Below are 27,413 nucleotides of genomic sequence, written 5' to 3' on the forward strand. Positions count from 1 at the left end.
GCACAACAAATTCCTTCCTATTCAGCCCCTGCCCCTTTCCCTGCTCCCCAGATCCTTCCTTCCTTCTGTGACTAACTAGTTCACACCTTCTCAAAATGTAGGCTTCTTATATCTCCAATAATTAGGTATATTGTAGCCTCTAAAATGTTTTTTAAAACACACCTTTTCCGGGAAGCTTTCTCAAATTGCCCCAACTCCACTTTGATGCTCTATTACTTGGTTTCCATGAGCAGATATGCTTTTCTTTCCTATCTGCAAGGTTGGTGCCTGTGTAACCAGCCTCAGGCTAATTCACAGGTGTGCAATCAGACTTCCCAATAGATTATAAGTTCCTCCAGGTCAGAGAGGACCAGTACATCTCAATATTACAATGATTACTATCATGTGTAACTTCTAGAGAACACTAAAATGAGACTGGTGCTTGGAGACAAATCCCAAATGCTTAGTTACTTATTGTAACTAAGAGAGTTCTAGGAGAAGGTAGAAGAGGGGTGGTGTGAGCTTGCTTTTTACTGCCTTCCTAGCCAAAGTGAGAGAGGATGCTGGAGATGGACTTGTCAAACTAAGTCAAGCACAGGCTCCCTAGCCCACCAGTGACCAGGTGAGCATATTATTCTAATCTCTCTCTCTCTGTCTCTGTCTCTCTCTCCCTCTAAGCCTCTCGTTTCTCATCCCTAATATGAGGACAACAAATTCGCCTCAGAGGCAGGGTGTGGCAGTTAAGTAGAGAGTGCACAGAAGTGGCACACGGCAGGGCACAGATCATCGCAGACTCTTGGCCCTAATGGAAGGTTTGAAAGGGGTCTGTTTCCTTTTACCCACAAGACGTTCAGTCTTGGACTTGTTGTTTCCCCAACATTTAGAAAAGGCTCTGCACATAATAGGTGCTTACTGCTTCTGGGATGGAGAGACCAGTGTGGTGTATCCAGCTGTTCGAGAGCGGTTACTTACTTTCACGGGAACAGGGAGATTTTCTGGTAGTCCCCACCTCCCCACCCGCTTCTGCCTGCTCTGCCTGCAGTAGTATGGTCAGCTGGGTCCCCTTATTCACTCTCTGCCATCCACAACCAGGAGCTCCTGGGGTCCTTGCTGCAATTTACGCCCCAATGGCTGCACCGACCTGACTCCTGGCATGCAGTCCCCTTGGGACAGGCTGCTCTGTCAAATCTACACACATTCTCTGACCCTCCTTGTCCCTGCTCTCCAATCCCAGCCCTGCGGTCTCTGGGTCACCCTGTGGTTTGTGGAAGGTCAAACCGAATGAGTCCAAGCAGAATCCAAATGCTGTCGGGGGAGGGAGGAGAGAGAGAGGAGGGGGGGAGGGCTCAGTGGAGTGTGCCAAGTGAGCCACCCCTCCCAAGCTCTGCCTCCTTCCTCCAACAGGGCCCACCCCACGCACATATCTAGGAGGCACCCGTGTTGAAGGGTCCCTCTCCTTTGAGGTTTTTATGCTTCAGCTCAACTATTACGATACGTATCAGCCAACATCTTGACTTGGGAGAACCAGTCAGGGCCAGGAGACCTGGGTCCATTTCAAATCCCCATGTTTTTCCAGGAAGAGTCATAGGAGGCCCAGCAACCCCTGGTTCCTCAGAAGGGAAAGGGGGGCCAGCAGAGATAGGCCTTTTGCTTATAGACACCAAGGCAAACCCTCCTCGCTGCGCTGTCTACCCTGAGGACATGACCTCCAGATGCTCCTTGGCCTGGAGTCAGCCACCCTGGGCTCCCAGACCTAGGATTCCCTGTGGACCTCCTCTCCCGGGGCCACCTGTCACCCCTCTAAGCCCTCAGCATCAGGCTTCAGGGATGGGGGCCAGGACACCAGCCCCGGCACCCGTGTGCCCCTTCCTGCTGCTGCATTGCTGCTGCCTCCTCCCTCCCCTCTCCACTCTCTCCGTGGAAGCCGAGGTTGGACTCCAGCCACAGCTCAGAATTGTGACCAGATGACGAAGTGACTGAGGGGAGCTCCAGGCAGTTGTGACATCACCCTTGTTCTACAAACCTCCACTTTGGCTCCTCTGATGAGTTCACTTTAGGGTTTGGCTCCCAAGCTGCTGGTCTTACTGCCTCCATGTTTCCTAAATCCTCCACCCCAGCTCAGCGGCAGCCCCAGTCCAGGCTCCAGGCTCCGAGGGAGGGACAGAGGCCAGGATGCTCTTGGCTCCTTGGGGTCCTGTGGAAATCCCTGCAACCTATAACCAAGTACCATATTTTCCGGTGTATAAGACACTTTTTTTTTCTTCCCTAAAATTCTTAGACTGAAAATTGAGGGTCATCTTACACACAGAAGTCAGCCAAGGAGGGAGCACTGGGGTTGCATAGCTGCCCATACCTTGTCAAACAGGCTTCCTCCAGTCACAAGTCTTATTGTTACTAATGTCAGCTGATGTCATAACTGGAGGTAGACGTGGAGAGTGCACAGATGCAACAGGGACCAGAGTGTTCTGAGCCCATAAAGATGTCAAAAAACAAAAAAGATAAATACTGGTAAGTAATTGTCTTACTCTGCAAAATTCAAACCGAATGTAAACAGCTATGCAAAATAGCATGGAAACAGAGCTGCAGAGAGACCATTTGGACCTCCTCCCGCTGCGTGTATGATCAGACAGTGGAGAAACAGGAAGAACAACTCCTTAAGATGCCAAAAAAAAGAAGAAAACCAGCAAAGTGTTTAAAATATTGATTTCTCAATTTTGGGTTGGAAAAGTGGGTGGCTTCTTATACATGGAGCGTCTAATACATGAAAAAATACAGTATTTCTCAAATCCCCTTTAAACATTCTTATGCTTCCAAAACATAGAGCAACAGCGAGGGGAGCTGTTTGTGGACTCATCAGGGGATGAGGCAGGCACCCCTAGCTGTGTGCATCCCTCTTGTTTCTGCCAGGAACTAGCTGTCACATGGTCGGGTTCTTGGGTGGTGAGGTTTGATCTTTATCTTTGGGGAGGGGGCCATGAAGGCCTCAGTCAAAGTCAGAAAACTTCGTCTGTAGCACAGAACTGTGGTGGCCCTGCCCAGTTCCCTCCCCAGCTCCTCAGTCCCAGGCCTGGCATCTTCATGTGTCTGGCTCTATGGCCACTACTGCGGACCGAGCCTGCGGGACACAGTGGCTCTTTGACTGAGGCCCCGGCCCCTCCTGACAATGGCCAGTGGCACCCACATCACTGCAGCTTCCACATCCTGTCCAGCCCGTCTCCGTTCTGAGGGCTGATGGCTTGAGAACATCCTTCACCCCCTCAGCAGCCAAGGCATTGTTTGTTCTGGATTTCGTGCTTTGTGAGGAAAAATTCTCCTCAATTCATGTGGACCACTATTCAGTTATGCTTCCTGTTACTTTTAGCCAAGAGCAGTCCTAATTAATTTTCTACCCATCTACTCCGTCTCTGGGGATCACTGTCATGCAAAGCCATATACTTCAGGCATGGTGAGGGAGAACACTGGTTGCAGATGTCTGTGTATGCAGAATTCCTTTCTTGCCCTCTCATGCAAATTTGGGGCTCTGGGGTTGCTTTGATAGTTTCCAAACATGTCTGTATCCACAGGACACAAACATCTTTAACAAACCTTCTAGCATTAAAGCATGCACGGGTTTTATCTAGAACCTCTTAATCAAACAAACTCCGTTCTAAAATATAATGTGTTTCTTTCATCTCTATAAGGCCCATCTAAAACTCACAACCTGTAATCTATTATATGTAAACCAGGGTCACAAATTCACACATACACACACACACACACACACACACACACACAGCCTTCCAGGTGTCACCATGGAACAGAACTGGCCTACTTTGGAAAAAGCCATAACTAACATGGTGATAGAGACTATCTCACAGGTAATAGTAACAGAGAAGAAGTGAGTGGTGTTTTGCTAATTAAGGGGAAAAGTAATTGTGTCCTAAAATAAAGAGTTTGATAGTTCCAGAACATGAAAGGATAAAACCTCTATGAATATAAGAAATAGTAGAACTTTGTGAAAATGGAATTTTATTTGCCTTAAATTATAAGACCTACAAATAATGAATTAAAAAAGAAAAGGCAATGAAATATAAAATCTTGCCAAAGCTGGCCAAGTTTTTATGGAAACCCTTAATTCATAAGATTTTTAAAAAAATGAAATTGTTAAGCATTTATGCCAAATATATAAATGCGAAAGTCAGAATTTGTTTTCTCTCCTCTAAACTGACAAATTAGTTTGCTCTTAACAACTAGTAATAAAAGATTTTTCTTTACCTGGACAGCAGAGGTTCCATACTTCAGAGTGACTTTCTGTGCTTTGTACTGTTTTCTTCATGCTTTTGATTATTATTATTATTTTATTCAAGTATAGTTGTCACACAATATTATATTAGTTTCAGGTGTACAACATAGGGAGTCAACATTTATATACCTTATGATGTGATTACCCCGATAAGTCTGGTAACCATCTGTCACCATACAAAGTTATTACAATATTATCGATTATTCCTTGTGCTGCATGGCACATCCCCATGACTTATTGCTTTCATAACTGGGAAGTTAATATGAAACTACAGAACTCTCTTGCTTTGGGAAGAGCTGAGCTTCATTAAAAGAGTTGTTTCCAGGGTTTCAATACCATCTTCAGGTTCGCTGATTTGCAAGGAGAACTCACAAAACCTAGTAATAGGTTATAATCACAGCTAAGTACAGGGAAAGGACACAAAGCAAGCCAACAGGAACAAGGCTACATACCATTGATTTAGCCTAATAACTCAGTTGTTGGCAAACTCATTAGTCAACAGAGCCAAATGCCAACAGTACAACGACTGAAATTTCTTTTGAGAGCCAAATTTTTAAACTTAAACTTCTTCTAATGCCACTTCTTCAAAATAGACTGGCCCAGGCCATGGTATTTTGTGGAAGAGCCACATTCAAGGGGCCAAAGAGCTAGCTGCATGTGGTTCACGAGCCACAGTTTGCCGACCACGGGCCTAGTCCATGGTACCCTAAAGATAGGTGTTAACGTGTAGAAAACAGAGAATGATGTAAATGAATTGTATCCAATCGCAATGTAAATGAATTTTGTTCAAAGGACGGACAATTATTTTTGTGGGGTAGAAAAGATAATTCTAAAGGTTGCAGAGCTAGTTATCATGCTGTGGAATATTAACCACTGATGGACCCACATTAACAACAACACGCAGACATTCTTTCTTTTAGTCAGTATGGTTTGCTCACTCCAATTTTCTTTGAGTCAATATTTCCATCTTGCTGGTTCCACTAGTGATAACCTGCCCACTCAAAAACAACACTCAGAGTGAAGAAACATCAACCTTGAGATAGGTTTCTAAATATTCTTTTTAAAAATATCATGAACATTAATCTTCTGACTCGGAGGAAAACAAAGAAGATATGATATTGGTCATTAGCTGTAGCCTCCCCACACCATGTGAGCCTTGTGGTCCATGAAAGAACTGGTACAAAATAAACCAAGTAGGTCATATTTCTGGGATGAAAAACAGCTCACATCTTGATTATTTCAACAAAAAATGAACAGCTTACTTTTCCAGTAACTGAAGTGCGGGATACAAACAATACTCAAAATTGTATCATTAAAAGTTGAACGGGCAAAACACATGTTACCAGGGAAGGTCATGGTCCAAACCGTCAGTGAATAAAAAATTATCGTGAGTTAATTTTATATAAAGTAGCACTTGAAATCATCAAAATGTCTGAAAACACATTCATCAATGGCCGTCAATAAAGACACACCAAATATTTAGAAAGTACTACCAGATTTTATAACAATATCAAGTGGTTAGTTAAAAACAACGGAGCGTTCTCAGATACAAAATCCTTAATAAAATTAAAAAAATAATAATTTCAATATGGATATATTTTTGTAGTCTAGATTTATGGTACTGCTTGTTATAAAACATTTTTCCACTAACACAGGAACACTGCTTTTTGGAAAACTTATATACATCAAGGCAATAAAATGTCAACCATTACTGACAGAACCTAATCGTCTCATATAGGAGTGATTAATTTACTTAGGTATGGAATTGAATACTTTGAAGCTATTTCAATAGATTTTGTTTATCGCATGGAACTGAAAGTAGTAACATTTGAGACAATATATCTAAGTTTATCATCAATGTTTGAGAAAAATAACTTTTCACTGAGGAATACAGGGTATCCTCCCCAAAATGTGTACATACTTTAACAGCGGATAGCTCAATTTTGAAAGTGAAATGTATTTTAATAAACACTGCCTTCATAATTATTCAAAGTGTGTGTATACATCTTTTGGGGTACCCTTTATTTATATGAAAACCTCATTGGATTTTGAAAGTACCAGTATAATGCTAGAAAGGATGTTTGTGATTTCAACCCAAATTTTAGAAAACCTTCTAGATGTTTTAATTTGATATTGTTTGAAAGTGGTGATGGAAGAAACAATACAATCAATCACCTTAAATCTCTCTTCCATAAATTTTATATTTGCCACCATTCTTCAAGTAAAACATTATTAGGGATTAAATAATACATTGGAAGAGCTTAGAATTTAAATAATAAAAAGTAAAACTATTGAGACCTCAAAAGCAGCCTGCCATATAAAATTCCAAAAGCAGCTTGGAGATTGTGCCAAGGTTTGGATATTTGTTTTAACAGAAACGATGAATAGCACTAGTTGGACATTTTGAAAATATTTTTTAGAGATTCAGCTTTAATAAGTGATATGCTAACAAAAATATCAGTTCTTCTTGAGCTTCATAAGAAAAGAACGTGTCTGTGATGGTGGGTGTGGGGAACAGCAGAGACGGAGGCAGAGGATTTTACAGACACCAGGCAGTGGGAACTCCTGTCCGCCCCACAGATCCCCTCTCCTTCCTGCTGGGCTCTGCTCTCTGGCCAGGCAAAGCTGACCAGGATGGATTCACCAGCGGGCTCCGGGCTTAGCAGACTGGAACATCGGCAAGGTCAGGAACGGGAGGAATCTGAGGTTTCGGTGAGGTGGCCAGGCTTTCTCCCTCACTACATTCTAAAAGGGGCCTTGGGCTGCCCTTCCGTGAGGCTCTCTCTCTGAAGCTGGTATCGCTCACTCCCCACCACACCTGGGCTGAGTGAGATCTCCCTACCGTGGCCAGTCCTTGTGCTGCACTGTCCCTGGCCACCCTTAGTAAGAGTCCTTTTATCAAACTCTCCTCAAATTCTGATGAGTTATATCCCATTTGAAACAGCTAAAAAGAATATCTAGGCTTGGCTGAGTAGTTCAGTTGGTTAAAGTGTCGTCCTGATACACCGAGGTTGTGGTTCGACCCCGGGTCAGGGCACATACAAGAATCAACCAATGAATGCATGAATAAATTTGGCTCTGTTGGCTAACTCCATTCTTGAAAATGCCATTAAAAAAACCAACAACACCAAAGTGTATATTTTTATAGTTGCTATGAACATATGTATTTAAATTTCTGAATTAAAATATAAGTTGATTTAAAGTTAAAAAAAGTGGAACAAATCTATGTTTTTCTCAAATCAATTTTAAAAAGTTAAAAAAAGAGTATCTACTCTTTGAAAAAAAGTTAGATTAAAAAATGTTTATTGTTTGACAACAAACAATAAAAATATAATAAATGTTTATTTATTTATTTATTTATTTATTTATTTATTTTTGCAACTTATGGACTCCTGAAGTATGACTAAATGGTATTTGGGTTAAATGTAAATGCAATTAATAAATTTAGGCCAATTAATTAACTATGACCTTCCAATAAATGATGCCAATAATGGAGATGTTGGATGTATAAAAGTCAATGTTTTAATTTGTAATATACTGTCTAATGACTGGTTGTATATTTTTAATAGTGGCCACGCCATCTGCCACAATGGAGGGTGCACTTCATATAAATAGTGAACAGTAGAAGGTAGAAACCAATTTAAGTAAGGGAGAACTTAAATGACAATGATACAATCCAGACCTTATTTTTAACAAAGCAAAATTCTGATTTCTTTTGGTCATTATCTATAGTTGAATCATAACCAGTTTTGTTTGTTTTGCTTTTGTTTTTTATAAAACTTAGAAAATAGCCACAGGAAAAGGATCCACGATTTTTTCCAGCTACTGCCTTCCTCGGACATCTTAGCGGGGACCTGAGGACAGAGCCGTGGCCTCAGCCCAGATGCTGTGCCCAGTTACAAAACAGCAGGGTCTCAGAATGGAGGGCAGGACCCCGGAGAGCGCCCCTCGCCTGCTTCCTGGGTCCTTGAGCATCTTCTTCACCACCTTTTCCACAAGTTTGTCTCCAGTGCTGAGGTGTCACCAGCTGTGAGAAGGTGCCCGCCCTCCTTAGACAGGAGTCTCCCTCCAGCCCCAGAGGTCTTGTCGGCCACCCCGCCGAACTCACAGGGGGCCTCCCCGCAATCCGGAGTGAGACTGACATAGACAAGGATCCCCACACAGCGCACCCCTGAGGCCACTGCAGCGACTGCCCTAGGCTCAGCTAGACCTGTCAGGTCTAAGAAGTTCCTGAGTGGGAGAGGGCTCCGACCCCTGGGCCTGACACAAACCCAGCGTGGGAGCAGCGGGCTGGGGCAGGGCACAGGGCGGAGTGCAGCATCCTGGGGCAGGTGGGGCCAAGGGGAGGCGGGCACACTGCTGCCAGCCAGGCCCAGCCGTGTGAGACTTCAGGCCGTGGCAAGCCTGCAAGGCTTGTCTCCAGACATGCCTTTGCTGACAGTCCCTCTTGGACCACGAGATTCCCTTCATGCCATGGGACTGGGGAGAGGGGATTTTGAGAGAAAAAGTCCTCCATGGCCAAGAAGTAGACAGAACCCTAAAGAGATTTCATTCATAGCTTCCACCCTTTCTTTCCCCCCCCCCCTCTCATACACACACACACACACACACACACACACACACACACACACACAATCAGTCATGCTCGGGTTTTGAAAGTGTCATTTATACGTGATTTTCATGTGGCTGCGATGATGACATCCTGACGCACGGGGAAGGCATTCTCGGCGCAGAGGCGGCGGCGCGAGAGCCCGGGCAGACGGCTGTAATCCTCCTGCCTCTCCGGCGTGCACAGGAGATTCCGTCAGCCGTTTAGGAACCACAGTGTCAGGCCGTGGCCTCCCCAAAAGGAGGCTCAGAGACAGGTCACACCCGGCGGCTGAAGCCGCGGTTTGGAGATGTGTCCCGGCTAAGCCGGCTGTCGGCGCCCGGCCCTGAGTGTAAAGCTGCCGAGAGAGTGGGCCCGGGCCACGTGGGCTCCTGGCCTCAGGTTGCTCATTCTGACGTCAGCCCCGGAAAGAAAGCCAGGCCTGCACGGCCAGAGCAGGGTGGCCAGAGCAGCGGTTCCTGGGCGTGACTGCTGGGCATGAAATCATCTCCCTCTCAGGTAAGGGGAGTTGGGAGGTCGTCAAGGCACCCAGCTGCCTCCGTTCCTGGGTGATGACCACGACAGTGGTGCCCTGCCCAGCGGGCATACGGAACAGGTCTGGAGCAGAGAAATTCAACTGCCTTCCCCCACCATGTCCTCCTCGGCCAGGAAGACTGGCCTTCCTCTTGGGGACTGTGGTCGTCGCCTCTATGTTCTTCCCTAGGACCACACTCTAAGCTGCCACGTCCATGACCACAGTCTACATCCATGGCACATGGGCCACCAATTCTCTCTCCTCTGCCTGGTCTGCTTTCACTCTGCCCATTTGTTTTCTCAGCATTTATTGAGCATCTGCTACATACCAGACCCAGAGCTAAGCCAGGAAAGTTCATGCATGACATCAGACAGACCACAGCCCAAATCCCAGTCTGGCCACTTACATCACCCAGCCTTCCCGAGCCTCCCATTGTGTGAAGGGGGACAACTGCACACGCCTTAGAATGTGGTTGTAACAATTAAGTGAGGTCATAATTGTAAGGTGCTTAGCACAATAGACAACAACTCTAAGTCTTCTTTCTACTTCTCTCTACCTTTCTAGAAGGTAGTGGGCTTGCTTTGTGCTTCCCCTGGGGCCCAGTAGCACCTGGCGGACATGGAGCACTCCACCAAGATGGGGAGAGACACTAGACGTTGCCTGGTGAGGAGCTGGCACACAGGAATCACCCTGTGCCGTGTGCTGAGGTCTCGCCGTGTCTTGCCCTCCTGGTACCCGTCTTCCAGCTGCAGATGCCTTAGAGACACTGTCATTGCTTCATTTTGTTTTAATTTCTCTCTTTTGTTAGCACACGAGCAAAGCAAGACCCGAGGAGGTGGCACCATGCCAGTAGGGAAGCTGAGCAGAAGCATAGGGAGCATGCTGGGTGGACCAGATCTGGTTCAAATCAGATTCATCACGAATGGACCACATGTGTGCTGCGCGGCAGCTTCTAAGCTCTTGGTTTCCAGCCCTGCCTCCTCCCGGGTCGTGGGGCTCATCCCGGCCCCATCTGCTCTGAGAGGCTGTTGGCAAGGGCTGGGGCCTCATACAGGCATGACCAGGATGAAGGAGAGAGTTCACAGAGCTGAGACAATAGGGCTGGCACCGTTACTGCTGTTGCTCCTCAAACCACATGCTCATTTGTGCTAAACCAAACCGCTGTCATGTTGGAAAGAATAGGGCACTGGGGCAAGGTATTGGAATCTCCAGTTTAAAAGTGGGCACGGCTAGTCACCCGGTGTGTGACCTTGGGCATCTCCTTGCCCGCTCTGCAGATCCAGAGTCCACGCTGATTAACCTGTCATGTCGCTTTGGGACTTGAAGGCTAATGACTGTGAACGGGCACTAATGACTTTGAGACGCAGCAAACTCACTCCAGCTCCCGTTGCTTTGGAGAGTGACAATCTGTTGACAAAGGTCTAGTTGGCTGCTTTAGGCCGACGCTCTTGGCTGTCAGTCACCCTGGAGGTGCCTGGAAGGAGTGGGGGGCTGCCCAAGACATGGCTATGGCCCACGTGCAAGGCAGCTGTGGGGCTGCAAGCACATATTTGAGAGGGAAAATCATTTTCCTTCAGCAATAAATCTGGCAGCTGCAGGAGATGCGGATCCTCGGCCCGGGGGTTTTCCAAGCCCTATCAGACTCCTGGCTTCTTCCCAGGGTGCTCATGTGCCAAAGACGCGGGCGGGAAACCTGATCCCCCCACCCCCAGGCCGGACGGGCCTCAGTGCGGACTCTCCACACACTGCTGCACGGAGCCCACCCTTGGACCCACTGTTTTGTGCTGCTTTGCCTCCCAGCGGTTCCACATCATATACGAACCCCACAAGGCATCACAGGGCACCAGGGAGCCACGGAGCCTCTGCACTGGAAGAATCTAGAGAACCTTGATTCCCCGGTCTCCCAATCTTTTCAGTAGTTTCATTAAAAGAAAATGAAATCCCTGCAAATGGTACTTTTAAAGCTCAGATTTATAACATTAGCTTATTATATAGCCAATAAATGAACACGTGATGCAGTTTAGATGGACTTTAAAATGAAAAATTCAAGGTTAGGGGTGACAGTTATAATCACATTAACATCAGCATTCTACTTATTTCTGCATGTGATGTATTTGTGTGTGTGTGTGTGTGTGTGTGTGTGTGTGTGTGTGTGTAAATGTATTTTTATCAGTTTCGGAGAGGAAGGAAGAGAGAGAGAAATATCAATGATGAGAGAGAATTATTGATTGGCTGCCTCTTGCATGCCCTCTAATGGGGATCGAGCCTGCAACCTGGCATGTACCCTTGAATGGAATCAAACCTGGGACCCTTCAGTCCACAGGTCGGACGCTGTACCCACTCAGCAAAACCGGCTGGGGCTGCATATGTTGTTGTTGCAGGTCATTAAGAAGATAAGTAGCTGAAGATGGTAATATGTTTTAATTATCCTGCAATCTTAGGATACCCTTCAATTAGAGATGGCTAAGAAGCATCATTTGAGTCTGCTGAAGAATGAGTTCACCTGTGTCTCTCTGGGAGTTGGGGTGGATTGGCAGGTTTAGGAACTACAGACAAAGTTACTCAGTCATGGAGCATGCTTTCCACATCTGTGGATCTCAGTGCCAGCACAGCACCTGGCTCATAATAGGAACTTGATAAATGTTCGTTGAATGAATGAATCGATGGTTAGTTTACTTGATGTTTTAATCTTGATTCTATCTTCCTGCCAAACTGTCTACCATATTCTCAGTGAAGACAGATGGATGGATGAATAGATGGATGGATGGATGAATGGATGGATGGATGAAAAGACAGGGCTCTCGTAGTGTCTCAGAGTCATCATTCTAAATGGAAAGCCCATGTTTATATTTTCATACAAAAAGATTGCCTCCTGTGGTGGCAGATATTCACCTTGCTAGAACCACATTGCTCAGTCTCCCTAGCAGCTACGTTTGGCGATTTAACTAAATTTTCATGGGTAGAATGTGAGCAGAACCGAGGTCTGTAATATCTGCATCACTTGCTAATATAGCATCCTCCTCTGCTCTGCCTTGCTCGCTATGAGCAGGGGTGCTGGTGTGCTGGTGGCCCAGCTCTGATCACATGGTTGAGGACAGCTCTCCAGAGGACAGCAGAGCAACAAGATAGAAGAAGCCTGGGTGCTGAGTGACAGTGTGGAGCAGAGCTTCCTGACTGGCCTTGGCCATTCACCTCCAGACCCTCATGCCACAGAGAAATATTGATAGTGTTCAGTCTGATTAGGGTCTCTGTTCTAGCAGCTTATACAGCCTGTGTCCTACCTACCACATCAGTCTAGGATTTACTCCTCAATTATAATCATTGTTTTGCAGAGGATGTATTTTGCTAAAACCATAGAAGTTTAAGCCAGGGTATGGCATATGGAAACCTAAAAGGGAAAATTAGAGTCTCTCCTCCAGCATCCAACCTTCCGGGGACACACGTAGCAAGGACCAGTGTGGTGAGACACCAGTGGAAGAGGGAGCAGTTCCCAGTGATGCTGGGGACAGGCACCAAGGCCTCCATAGCCACAGATCTGACCCCTCGCCCTCAGCTCCGACCAAATAGGAGCAGCCGTTCAAAGAAGCAGTATCTTCAGGTCCTCATCATCCCAGGACACACCTCTGACTGACAATTTCCATCTTCCTTCTTCATGAAGAGTGTGTGTGTGTACGTATGTGCATGTATATGTGTGTGTACCCAAGTGGATGCATGCATGTGTGTGTGTGTGTGTTAGTGCATGTGTGCATGGATGTGTCTGCATATGTGGATGCATTCTGTTTGTGTATGCGTGTGTGCGTGCATGCACGCATGTACAGTGGGCATGTGTGGTGCTGTGAGGGCTAGACAGAGGGGGTGGAGGTTGAGAATTTAAACAAGGCCCCACCTGGAAGACATGCTCTAACTTCCATTCTGCATGTTGTGCCAATCGTCCAGCTGTGATAGATGTGACTCTCACACTGGAGTTAGCTTTCCACCTAGACCTCAGGGTACAGCCATTACTGGGTTATGCCCCCCACAGGGTGTAGGTCTCCTCTACCTGTGAGCAACCCCCTCCTCGGCCTAAGCCTTCCATCTCAGACTCCAACATGAAGTGCCACAGAGCCAGTAGCCCGGCTCGCTCGCAGTTCCTCACTGCTGTTCACTCTCCCGGGCCTCGTCTCGCACCCTTTTGATCTCCCCGAAGCTGGTACCCAGCGCCAGCACTGCAATGGCACTTTGATCCGAGTAATAGAACCAGGCAGAGGGAGACAGTAACATATGTTGAAAACCCTTTACGGCTGGCTTTGGGCTTAGATGTTTAATGAGGGCGAATTCTGGAAAACCCGGGAAATAAAAAACGGAAAGATGCAAATAGGAAGAGATTATCACTGAATTCTTCTTACTGTCTTACAAGCCCCTCTGGAGGGTAGACAGTGACTAAGAGGGACTCTGCCACGGATGACAATTAGGGCTTGGCAGGCAGAAGTGCGGTTTATAGCTGCTCCTGCATGAAGCTAAACGTTCCAATCCGTTTTTTTCTATCACTGGTTCTGTCAGCTTTCCACCTCCCACCCCCGCCCCACAAGCTTGTTAGGCATGAGTCAGGGAGAGGATGCTGTTCCTGAGGAGCTGGGATGTGGGCCGCCTTCTCCCCCCCCCCTCCCCCCCCTCCCCCCCCCCGCCGCCTGGGCCCCCACTCCAGGAGACCAGGGTCTGCTGAACTGCTGAAGCAGGGAGGCAGGAAGCTGTAGGAGCCACTCAGGGACAGGCCAGGGCTGCGTGGTATTACTTATACATGGGATCTTTAAAAAAAATCAAACTTGTAGGAACAGAGAGTGGAAAAGTGGTTGTCAGGGACTGGAGGTGGGAGAGGGTGGCAAATGGGGAGGTTGGTAAAAGGGTATAGACTTGCAGCTGTAAGATGAATAAGGTCTGAGGATCGCAAGTATAACATGGGGACTGTAGTTGATGACAGTGTATGGTATAACTGAAATTAGCTAAGTGAGTAGAACTTAAATGTTGTCATCCAAATATATATAGTTTTATTTGTATCAAATCATCATGATGTACACTTTAAATATCTCAAAATTCTGTTTGTCAGTTTTACCTCAACAAAGCTGGAGAATGGGAGGTGGGGGGGGGGGATTAAATTCAAAGTGTCTTACAAAATGCTTGGTGACCCTCATGCTTTACCAAGCGAGCACTCAATTCACATTTCCTACTGTTATTCCCTCCTGCCTTCCTCTCTGGCCAAGGTTCCCTGCTGCAACTCGCCCTGGCCCCTGGGTCCTTTGGCCACCCCATGGCCTCTGACTCTGAAATTCAGTGTTGACCTGAAGATGGTAAGACTCATGCATCAGCGGGGAAGGAAGCACATCTTTAAAAGATTTCCCTCCCGCCAAATGCCACCGGCATTGCCACACCATTGTGCATACTTATTCCCAATTCTCTTAGCATGCTTACAGGCAAGGAAGGCACCACTTTCTTCATTTTATAGAAAGGAAGACGAGTCTCAGTGAAAGTAACTGAATGGACCAAGTTCTGGAGCCAAGATTTGCACTAGTTGGGTCTGGTGTCAAAGCCCACAGAATCCCATGCCCACATGGTACCAGATAGGCCCTCCCAACCTCACCTCACCCTCAAACCAAATGCCTCGGCCAAATGGGCAGGACAGACCTATGGGTGTGAGTGGACAGGGAAGCCACATGGGCATCCTGAAAACACCTGCGGAAGAAATAAAGACCAATGGGAGACTCCCAGTCACAGTTATGAAAAGGATGAATTTTAAAAATATATATTTTTACTGATTTCAGAGAGGAAGGGAGAGGGATGGAGAGAGAGAGAGAAAAACAAATGAATGATGAGAGAGAATAATTGATCTGCTGCCTCCTGCACACCCCACACTAGGGATCAAGCCCACAACCCTGGGAATTGAACCATAACCTCCTGGTTCATAGGTCTACACTCAACCATTGAGCCATGCCAGCTGGGCAAAAGGTGGAATTTTGAATTTGGACAGGGGCTGGAATGAGTCTTGTTGCTATCTAGAGAGAAAGAACTTGCCAAGCCAATTAATAATGTAAACAGGCCTTTCCAGAACCTTTAACCGGTATAATCCTGTTCAAGGCAGTGAACATTTCATATGGGTCCTAGAGATACAGAACTGGTGACTCCGTCTCTTTCAAAGGGAGCTCACAGGCTAGCCCAGAAGCAGGCATCTAAGTGCTCATATACACACCCAATAAATTTTAAAATTTTAATAAAAAAAAATGAAGTTATGCATGAGCCCAGTGACAGGAGGAATGAATTGAGTTTGGGAAGGTCCAAGAAAGCATAAGACTCAACTATTTTCAGAGACCCATTTCCTTCAGAAGTACCTTCAATTGGAAAGATTAACCTGCAGATTATAAGGATTCTCTTTAGCCCTGACTGGCTTGGCTCAATGGATAGAGCATCGGCCTGTGGACTGAAGGGTCCCAGGTTTGATTCCAGTCAAGGGCATGTACCTTGGTTGCAGGCACATCCCCGGTAGGGGGTGTGCAGGAGGCAGCTGATCAATGTTTCTAACTCTCTATCCCTTTTTCTTCCTCTGTAAAAAATTAACAAAATATATTTAAAATTATTCTCAAGTTATTAAAGAAGGATATCAAAGGGCTGATACCTCCTCAACCTTGGTAAGCCTAGTGGAAACTGTTAGGAAAGCTTTAAAACACGAAGATTTTGCCTCTTCTAGAGACATTTTAGAATTTAGATGTATGCTTCATTCAAGTATGTGTTCCTCTCAGTCCAAGTCAGTCCAGCCTCTCTGCGGGCTGTGTGTTGAAAGGTTATACATTCCATTTCTTGGGGGACAGAATTGGAAAAGGTGATGGTCCTGGCGGTGGCTCCTGGGCAGGTCCTCGCCCTTCCAAGCACATGGCCACGCTAGTGGCACCTCCAAGGGCTTTGCAGGATTCGCACGAGAAGTTGCTACCTAGGTGGTTCTTTAGCCTACTTGCTTTGGTGTCTGTTTTTTGCAATGATATTTACCATAAAAATGGGGAGAATGTGACACAGAGGGATGCAAGGTTAAGATGAAAGGGAGGGCATAGGCAATGGCACCAGAGGAAGGGAACCAGTCCATATACTTGGCATTTAACCAGATTTCCAGGAGAAGCAGGGACAGAGGGGCCTAGTTAAAGAATGGCAACATGCAGAGGCAGACTTATCAAGGAGCAAAAGGATGGAGCAAGAATAGGCCTTGGGCTGGAAGGGTCTACTTTGGAAGGAGGTTGTGAGGCCGTGAACCCACCGTGGCAGGATGTTGGGGCCATGGGAGGTCGGCAGCAACCAGAAGGCGCCTCGGCGGTTACCCCCCAGGGCTGCTGAGCCTGCGTAGGCCCGCTCCGCACACCCCCTCTCAAAACCCAACAGCCCGCCTTGCAAGCTCACCCAACCCCAACTACCCTGACTCAGCAGGCCCGGGAAGCACCGAGAAACTCTTTGGGGGAAATCCAAAGCCCAGATCTCCTTATTCTGAGAACCTTCCACCACCGGAAGGAAGAAAAGATCAGGAGAGTCAGCACTTTCCAGCTCGCCATCCCTCTCCACCGTGGGGGCACCAGCCAGAGGCTGGCGGCGCAGCAGCTATTTTTACCCTCAGATTTCCGGCACTGCAGACCAACCTTGGTTACAGGACACCACAGTCAACTCAGCTCCGTCCACAGCCATCCCAAGAAGCTTAGCCACAACGCGCAGCTGTGCATGGCCACACTCGTCCTTACCCCGGACACCCGGGCCCCAGCTACAGAAGTCAACTTCCAGGGCCCACCCCGGAGAAGTGAGGCGGCGGCTCCCTCGGGCTGTCCAGGCGACCCTGTGAGGCCCGGGATAGCCAGCAGCCTCTGCTGGTGGAGGAGGACTCCAGGCTTGGGGTTCCTGTCTGAATCCTTCAAAGGGCCTCTAAGTTGAATGTTCCCGTGGTTTGTGGCAGACCCCGTCCAGGAGAGTTCTTTGTAGCCACAAGGAGCAGCTTTGTTGAAAGCTGTCTTGCTCCAACCCTGTTTTGATGGTCACCCACTCAACATGGTTCCTTTCCTGCTCTTCTAAGCCTCTCACCTGGGAGCCTCCAGGCAGACTCACCTTATTTTTCCATCTCCCATGTGTCTTTCAGTCTGTAGACTTCTCTCAGGGGTCCCAGGGGATGGCATGTTTTGAGAAAGAAACACTGCCTCATAATATAGACAGATAAATCATGTTGATGCCAGAGAGAAATTTTCAAACCGAGATAGGACTTTTCTCCTGCCTGAAAGACATGGGAGAGGATCCCGTGAGTGTCAAGGCCCACCCAAGGCTTTTTCAGGCCACGGTGAGGAAGGCTTCGAAGGGTAAGGACAGGATCACCACATCCTCTCTTCCAAAGACAGCCAAGGGCTTTGGGAGACTGGGGTGATGGCTAGGAAACGGGTGAAGGATAATTCTATATTATAAAAGGCTAATATGCAAATTGTCCCTACGGGCAGGAGTTCAACCGATCAGGTGTTAGACATGAACTGACCACTAGGGGGTGGCATGGACCATGGTGGGCATCGGTGATGGGGCAGGTGGCTGAGGGAAGGGAGGCCGCCCAGGCAAGCAGCTGCCAGGGACCCTACCCATGCATGATTTTCATGCACTGGGCCTCCAGTCTCTTATAACTATTGTTAGTAATGGCCCTTATGGTTGTTGTGACAAAGAGATTCCTGCCTAAAGGCCTAAGGCTGGGTCCACTGAGCTCCCAGGCTTCCCTCAGGAGAGGGCCTCACATTGATCACTTCTAACTCCTGTGATCAAGATGTTGTCAACCGAAAGCAACTGAATACCCGAACTACCATTTTCTTCTTCATTATGGGCCAATATTTTTTAAGACTCAAAACACCACTAAATTACGAGGCTTTCCCCCATCAGATTTCCTTCAGAAAATTAACATGGATCAAGAAGGATTCAGTGTGGGTCAGACTCTAAGTCTGCACGGCTCAGGGAGCTCAAGTGCTGGCCAACGGCCCCTCCTTTGCAGGTCCGGCTTCCGGTAGCCATTCATCAGGGGATTTGTGGCAGCAGTATTTTCCATTTCGGTTACTGAGCGGTGACTCACCGGCTGAACTCACCGGCTGCAGAGTTACCCGCCCACCGGCAAGGGCGCCACAGGGTTTAGAAGGCCGGGCTGAGGGTGGGAGAGGGGTGAGCTGAGGTGGGAGGAAGGCTGAGAGAAAAGAACGTTACAAAAATAACAGACTCCTTAGGCCCACTATTTCATCATGCAATATTCAACTATTAGACCCTGGCCCAAAATAGCTGCTCCCCGACTGCCTTTCCCCTTTGTGTTGGCTCCAAGAAACACGGAGCACGCGGTAGCCGAACAGAATGCCTCATTCATGAGAGTCTGGCGGATGCCAGCGAGTTCATGACTTGATAATCCCTGACAGCCCTCATTAAATCTGGGAGCTGCAGGTGTGAAGGCCGCTGGGGCGGGGGCTGTAATCCGGCCGAGGGCTGGGGCTCTGTCAGTTGAGGGACCTTGTCAGGTGAGGGCAGCCGTCCAAGTCGATAAGGGAACAGTGCCAATTCAGCAGGAGCGCTCAGGCAGAAGTCGCTTTTCATGGCCAAGAGTCAGAGGCTGTTCTCTGAGTTCCTTGGGTGTGTGTATAAACGCTTGGTTTCTTCAACAAAATTGAGCTGCAGGTACCCCAAAAGGGAGAGAATCTCCCAGTACTGACTCTCATCTCTTCCCTCCTGCCCACCCCACCCCCGCCGCCAAAATAAAATAAAATAAAATAAAATAAAATAAAATAAAATAAAATAAAATAAAATACACATACACACCCCTTACCTTCCTCTCAGGGATCAGTCCTAACTGCTGTTTTCTGTGAACCAACTTCGGCAGCTGGAACACAACAACCATCTCTGCTTGGGGCAGGGGACCTTCCCTGGGGAGCTCCCCCCCCCCCCCCCCCCCCCAGTCCACCTCAGTTTTATGAGGGAAATGAGTGCACCTCAGGGCATGTTTTTTTGACAAAGGAACAGGTTTAGGTTCCGGACAGGATCAGCTGCCACGTGCAGTGTGATTTTAGGAGTGCCTTTAGGAAAGTTTGAGCTTCAAAACATTTCTCCCTGAAACACTGATCCCTGAAATCCCTCAGTTAGGAGTTTATTAATTTTGGTAAACATTTTATTCTTTTTCAGGTACTATTGAGAGTCATAACGCATGAGGGACATTAAGGAGAGAAATTGTTGTAGGGTCGAACCAACCATAACCTGGGTGCCTCACCTTATGAGACCGGTCTCCCCAATTTCAATAAATCCTTGTGGCTTCTGTCTCCAGCTAAGATCCCCGAAAGGAGGGAGAGCCTCCTGCCCCTCCTGGGGGGTCCCTCTCTCCTCCTGCTGGAGGGAGAGCCTCCTGCCCCTTCTGGGGGGGGGGGTCCCTCTCTCCTCCTGCTGGAGGGAGAGCTCCTGCCCCTGCTGGGGGGTCCTTCTCTCCTCCTGCTGGAGGGAGAGCTCCTGCCCCTGCTGGGGGGTCCCTCTCTCCTCTCTCTCAGGTATCTCGCTGGGGGCCTCCAAATGTTGTGGGGTCAAATCCTGGGTCCAGAATAAGACCACCGGAGACTGATGATTGATTATAAAGCAGGCAAAGATTTATTGAAATATCTGGCTAGGACAGTCGCAAGAGCACCACACGCAGGTGGACTCCACAGGACTGCACCATTTCAGGGGTAGGCAATCCCTTTTAAAGGTTCAAACCACAGGAATTTTTCTATGTTCTAAATTCTAATCCTGAAGACTACATTCTAAAGACTGGGGTCAGCCCGAAGAATCGTTTCTAGTCACATCCTGCTGGACATTGGAATGTGGCCCTATCTTGCGATAGCGGATAACACAGAAGCAGAGCTCAGAGGTTATCTACAGTTTCTATCTCTGAAGGTTACTGAGTCAGTGGGAATCAATCTCCTGTGGTCCTGGTCCCAGGCAAGGAAAATTGCCTTAGCCTCCAAGTCTCCATCTGAAAGCTAAGGTAAATAGCTGCCCCCACCCTCCCCTCCGTGTTTAATCAGGTGCAAGAGCCAAACTAGAAGGGTTAAAATTCAAACAGCAGTTTTTACCAAAGTATGGTTGCCACTATATTTCAGAAATTACCCAGGTTCTGCAGCCAGTGGCTCCACCAGCAAACCCTTGGTTGGCTGTCATGAAAGAGAACTGACACGCATGGCAGCTTGTGACAACCTTGGACCCTCGTCTTCACAATGGGAAGGATAACAAAACCAGCACCTAACTCCAGAGGTTTGGTAGGAAAATGTAATGATGTCCAGAAATCTGCATGGGCACCACAGTATAAAAACAGTCAAGCGGAAACTTCCTAAATGTAGCATTTGCCAGAAGATGGGATCCAGGGAAGTGCAACTCTGTTAGACCCTTCCAGGTGATTTTGGTCCTTGACCTAGCAAAGGACAGGCTCTCCAGGAGAGAGGCCACAGTATGTGCCCCAAAGACTTGGCTTTGTGAGATCTCAGAGTCTTTTGGCGCAGAGAGGCAATATTGGCCGCTGGGCTCCTGGTAGACAAGTTGTCTAGTGTCTATGGGAACATCTGTTTCCAACTTCAGTATACACATTTAAATCTGTGCTTCGTGAAAATACCTATGACTAATTCACTCGTTCACCTGGTCACCTAGATAGCAACCAATATTTGAGGAATCGGGAACAAAAACACAGAAGTCATTCAAAACAATCCAAGCCATTGAAATTCAACCACCGTGTCAACACACTTTGCAAGCAGACAAGAAAAATGTAACACTGAAGCTATTTCAATGGCTTTAGCTAAGCAAAATAAACCTAGAGGGGAAAATAAAATTATTTCTTCCAACTGGAGTTTTAACAAGGGGAGAGAAATCAAATGCTTTCCTTGAACTCTACAAAGCAAACAAAGCCTTTCAAAGGTCCAAGAGAAATGGCAGGTATTTAGGTGATTAAGTTTGAGTGGATATGCAAGAAATGGCGCTGGAGAACCGTGAGCCAACCAGGGCAAGCGGTGGGGACAGCACTCATCAGAGTTAGGAGGATTTGACAGCCTTAGAAATGCAAGCCTGGAGCTATGAACTTGAAACCCAGGGCGTGGAAACTGAATCCACTTCTGACTCCCCCTTACTCTCACCTCCCAACAGAATAGAACCCGAATGTCTTCAGAAAACTGTAGTTGTGGAGAAATAACAGGCAAAATATTTGAAATCATTAGCATTTACTGGGGCCTTCCTTCTCTGTTTTTCTAATTGGCCTTTCTCTGTAGTTCGATAGGGCTGCCATAACAGAATACCACAGACTGGGTTGCTTAAACAACAGGAATTTATTTTCTCACCGTTCTGGAGGCTGCAAGTCCAAGATCAAGATGTTGGCAGGTCTGGTTTCTCCTGAGGCCTCGCTCCTTGGCTTGCAGATATCTGCTTTCTCACATGATTGGGGTTTTGTGTGCTTGCATCCATGATGTTTCTTTGTGTGTCCAATTTTTCTCCTCTTATAATAACATCAGTCAGCTTGGATGAACAGCCACCGTAATTCATTTTAATTTAATTACTTGGTTAAAGGCCCTCAGTCACACTCTGGGGTACTGGGAGTTAGCACTTCAATGTGTGATTGTGGGGGGAGAGGACAGGGAGAGGGGCACAATTCAGCCCATAACACTCTGTTCTTAATCTCTACACCTTTGCACTGGGAGGATTCTGCTATTAGCTCTCTTGCCTCTTGTCTAGTCTACCTGTCTCAAGTAGAATAAGACAGGTACCCAAACAATTATGGTACAGGGTAGAATAATACCTTCATGGGGGAAACTTAAACCAGGAAAGTGATCAAAGAGGGGTTTGAGCAAAGTCAAAGTTGATGATCAGGTGGAGGATGGATTAATGATTGCCAGGATTCATTCGGCCCACGGTATGTGTCTCCTCTGGTAAGTGCTTCACACACACCTCTCATTTAAGCTCATAACAATCCTGTGAGCAAATATTCATCCCAATTACCTGGTGAGGAAGTGGGGGCTCAGACTGAGCAAGGATTCAAACCTAAGTTAGACTCTCCCATACTCCAAACATACATCTGAGATTCTCCCATCCATGCTCTTCGCCATCTGGCCCGGAGGCCTATTAATGGACGTTTGCAAAAGTCTATCATTTGGAGAGAAGCAAATAGGAGGATTTAAGATTCACGGCTTAGAGTTAGTATTTGAGGAAGTTCCAATTTTTGAAAAACAATGTCCAAGTGTAGAAGAATGACTGCCATGCCTCAGTATGTGTACTTGCTCTGGTGTGTGGCTTGAGAAGGCACAGAGTCCCTGCAGCTCCTGAGTGCAACGTATGCCTCCAGCACATGGACCAAGGGCCACAGTGCTCCCCAGAGAGGCACAGAGAGGAAGAGCTTGTCTTTCTGGGAGGGAGTCTAAAGGGATGTTGTTCTCAGTACCAGGCCAGTCATGTGTGCTCATACCATAACGTGTGCTTGCATTTACATTCACCATACAACACTCAAAGAAGTTGTCCCTCTGACCCGACCCCCTCCCAGTGGTGGTGGTGGTGAGGGGGCAGGTCAGAGTGGATGCTGCAACAGCACTGACAGAGCTCCTAGCACTGGAGAGACCGCTGCTACTCAGAACCACATCCAGAACCACGGCAGGCAGGAGCCCGAGCATCAGCAGGAGCTCTACTTGGGCAGCGAGTGTAAGTAGATGCTATACCAGTGGTCGGCAAACTGTGGCTCACGAGCCACATGCGGCTCTTTGGACCCTTGAGTGTGGCTCTTCCACAAAATACCACGTGTGGGCGCGCACGTACAGTGCGATTGAAACTTCGTGGCCCATGCCCAGGAGTCGGTTTTCGATTCTCAGAAGAAATTTCAATCGTTGTACTGTTGATATTTGGCTCTGTGGACTAATGAATTCGCCGACCACTGTGCTATACAGTTGTGGCCACCGGCAGGAAGATGGCAGACTTCTTGCCTACACTGGGGTCCTGATGGGAAATGCCAGGCGCACCTCCCCGGGTCTGAGGGAACACAGAGTGGATTCAACACGGGAACCCAGCTGCTCCTGGTCACCCCCCTCCCTGCCTCCTGGGTTCCCCACATACCACGAGGCCCTGGATGACAAGCTGCAATTACAGTGAAGTGCTAAAGTTACAGGTTGTTCTAAACAGCCTCCGACAAAGGCTATTCAGTGAGAAGGAACCCTGGGCGGTTAGAAACCTTTTTTGCTGTGCAGAAACCATAAGGTTTGCATCCAAGAATGTGTTGTCTGTTTGAGGCCGGCCTTTATTCTTTCAGGCGGGTGCCAGTGGCATGCATTTCAAATGAGCAGTTGTCTGTGGCCCGAGCCTGTGGCCGAGGCATATCTAATCAGGTTAACAGCCGTTCATCCCGGCTGTCAGCTTGCTGGAAATCGGAACATTATCTGCAACCACACGCACAACTCAAATAGCAGGTTGGTCCTCGGAGCCCTGCCTCCCCGGCTCCCTCCTGACCTGGCTGTGGTGGCCCCTGGCTTGTTCTTGTCCTACACGACGGGAGAACAGTAGCAAAAGCTATTTCAGGGATGAAAGCAGCTAATTGCAGATTTCCATCACGGCCAGCCACTCAGAACACAGGTTTGGAGAGCGCGCTGGTGGTCTTTGGCTGTGGGAGGGTTCTGGCTTGTTGGCCCATGTCATTGCTCGTCCACACCCTGGGCCCACAAAGCTGTTAATTGGAGGCTCTTGCATGTGGGCCGTTTGGTTCTGGGTGTGAGGAATGTGGTGGAATTTCGTGTGAAACAGCATGCAATGTTTTCTTGGCCCTCAAAACACGGCCAGAAGGGCCTCTGAAAGCCCTATTCTCCTCCTGCCTGCTGGGTGGGTGAAGAAGCCGTGGCTCAGGAAGTCCCCTAGCCAGCTGAGGGGCAGAGGTGGTGAGACCCTGTGTTTCCAGGCCTCCTTTCTGGGGCTCTCTTTTCTGAGATGTCTGCACAACTCCGTCATGCTGCTTAGAAGCTTCAGGAAGGCAGTGACACAGGCTTCTTTAAGGCCAGGCTCATTCAGATCCAAGCTCCACCAAACACAGAGGCACGATTTTGGGCGATAGTTGCCCCACCTATACAACAGGGATCATACAGCCTGCCTATCGGGTTGTTAAGTAGGACAGGAGTCTCAAGGTGTGAACCATTCTTACCGAATGCTATTCTTTTTTTTATTTTATTTTTTAAAAATATATTTTATTGATTTTTCAAAGAGAGAAAGGGAGAGGGATAGAGAGCTAGAAACATCGATGAGAGAGATACATTGATCAGCTGCCTCCTGCACACCCCCCCTCCCCCACCGGGGGTGTGCCCACAACCAATGTACATGCCCTTGACTGGAATTGAACCTGGGACCTTTCAGTCCTCAGACTGATGCTCTATCCACTGAGCCAAACCAGTTTTGGCCTGAATGCTACTCTTGGTCAATGTTAAAGAGTAGTACACTATTTTGCAGACCAGCTGTAAACAGGATAAGCTTAACAGAAACTGAACTGAATAAATGCAGTCAACTGCACAGAAGAAATCAACATATAATTGACCAAATAAGCAATGGGCAAGCTTCCCTTGGTATCCTTTGGATACAAATCTCACCTCTCCGTTACCTGATGCCAGTAAATAAAACTATCTTGGGACAATCATCTCTTATTTTTTAGCAGAGCACCCACGCAGTGAACCCCTTGAGTTCAGTAACAGGTTGACCAGTTAAGTGAATAAGATCCTGACTTGATCACGCCTGGAAGGTGATTTTCCTGTGTAACCTCCTTCAGCTTCCTAAGTACTTCCTGTCATTTGTCAGAGGTGGTGCCTGCAGGTCAGTGGAACATAGTACTGGAAAAAATGGAGACATGAGTGGGATCATAAATTCAGGAGAAAAATACCTATTATTTTCCATAAATAACAATTTTATAAATGTCCAGTGAAAAATAAGACCTTTGCCCTGGCTGGTTTGGATCGGTGAATAGAACGTCGGCCTTCGGACTCAAGGGTCCCAGGTTCAATTCCGGTCAGGAGCATGTACCTTGGTTGTGGGCACAGCTCCAGTGGTGGGTGTGCAGAAGGCAGCTGATCAATGTTTCTTTCTCATCGATGTTTCTAACTCTCTATCTCTCTCCCTTCCTTTCTGTAAAAAATCAGTAAAATATATTATTTTTAAAAAAAGAAAGAAATATAAGATCTTTGATAATGGTTCTTCCTTCTCTTTAGAATGGAGTGAAGTGAGGATGGCATGCTCACAACAGCTCAAGGTCCTTGGCCTCTCAGAAGAAGCAAATTACAATTGGTCCCAAGGACACACTGCACAGAACAACTGGTAACAGCCAGGGAGGGCTTCCCTCCTGCAGGGAAAGAGAGACTAGGACAGGCTTTGCTGGCTCCATCCTCTCGCACTGACCTTGGGCCAGATAAGAGTCAATAGGTCTGAGGAGCCTCAAAGGCCAGGGAAGGAGCTACACAGGGTGGAGACTGCCAGGCTCCTGGAGACACTGGGGATGCAGAGTTTATCTCTCTGCCAAAACAGACACCTCCGTGGAAAGTGAAATTTCTTGGCAATCTTGCCACATCTTTGAGGAAGATTAAAAAAACAACAACAAAGCAATAAAAAGAAAGAAAGAAAGAAAGAAAGAAAGAAAGAAAGAAAGTTTGATTAGAAAACCATGAGCCTGATTGTGTAGAGTCATAGCTGGAAAAAGAAAATTTATGATTTCAGAGATTATTAGCAGGGAAGAAATAGCTGTCCTTAACTGCAAATATGAAAAATTTAAAAACCCAAAATAATCAGCAAATTTACAGACTGATAATGATCAGAACTGATAAGAATAAGGACTAATAAGGATATTTAGCAAGGTTGCTAGAGACTAGTTTAACTTACAAAAAACTCAACTAATAACATTTTTTTTCTATACTGGCAATAGAAAACTAAAATATAATATAAAATATTATTGTTAATAATAGAAAAACTGAAGTATCCAGGATTTATTTTAAAGACTAAACCATGAAAGAAAGTTAAAATTCTTCTACGGGATACCAAAGAAATCTAAATAACTGGGGAAAAATACTCCACACACTCAGATGGGATGGCACGACATTATAAGGTTGAAATATCCCCTAACTCAGTGGTTGGCAAACTGTAGCTCTTGAGCCACATGTGGCTTTTTGGCCCTTTGAGTGTAGCGCTTCCACAAAATACCACAGCCTGAGCGAGTCTATTTTGAAGAAGTAGCGTTAGAAGAAGTTTAAGTTTAAAAAATTTGGCTCTCAAAAGAAATTTCAATCTTTTACTATTGATATTTGGCTCTGTTGACTAATGAGTTTGCCCATCACTACCCTAAATGATCTACAAATGCAGTATAATCCTAATATAAAAATGTTTAGAAACTCAATATGTTTATTCTAAAATATTTATGGAAACATAGAAATTCACAAATAATTAGTCTATAAAAGATTTGCTTTACCAAACATCAATATATATCACAAAGGAAAGCCAAATAGAAAAAGATAGGCAAAGGATGTAAACAGGCAATTTATGGGAAAGGGAGATCCATCCAGCTAAAGAAGCATGTGGCGAGATGCTCAGACTCTTCAGAAATGAGAGAAACTCAAAGTGAGTCAAGAATTCTGTATCATTTGACACACAATGGGATGTTGAAATGGAAAAGTTGGATAGAGCCAAGGTTGGATGGATCTGTGGAAATAGGAAGCTTGCGTGCTTCTGGAGAAGTACAATTGGGGGCACTCACACTGCAAAGCAACCTAGGTGGCCACACTCAGTCAGTGAAGTGTGTTGGTGTGTTTGTGTCTCAGCAGTGCCGCTCCCGCACATGTAGTTCCTACATATCTATAAGGGAACAAGTATGTTCACAGAAGATTTTTTGTGGTTGCTGGAGGAAGAGGAAACCTTGGTGTAAATAAGTAAAATGGAGTGGATGTGTGCTATGGAGTACCGAGAAGCAGAGAGGCATGGCACTGCATGGATGTATCATAAGAACATGGTGTATACTGAGGGGGAAA

Source organism: Pipistrellus hanaki (assembly GCF_964339955.1).
Source record: "Pipistrellus hanaki genome assembly, chromosome: 7".
NCBI lineage: Eukaryota > Metazoa > Chordata > Mammalia > Chiroptera > Vespertilionidae > Pipistrellus > Pipistrellus hanaki.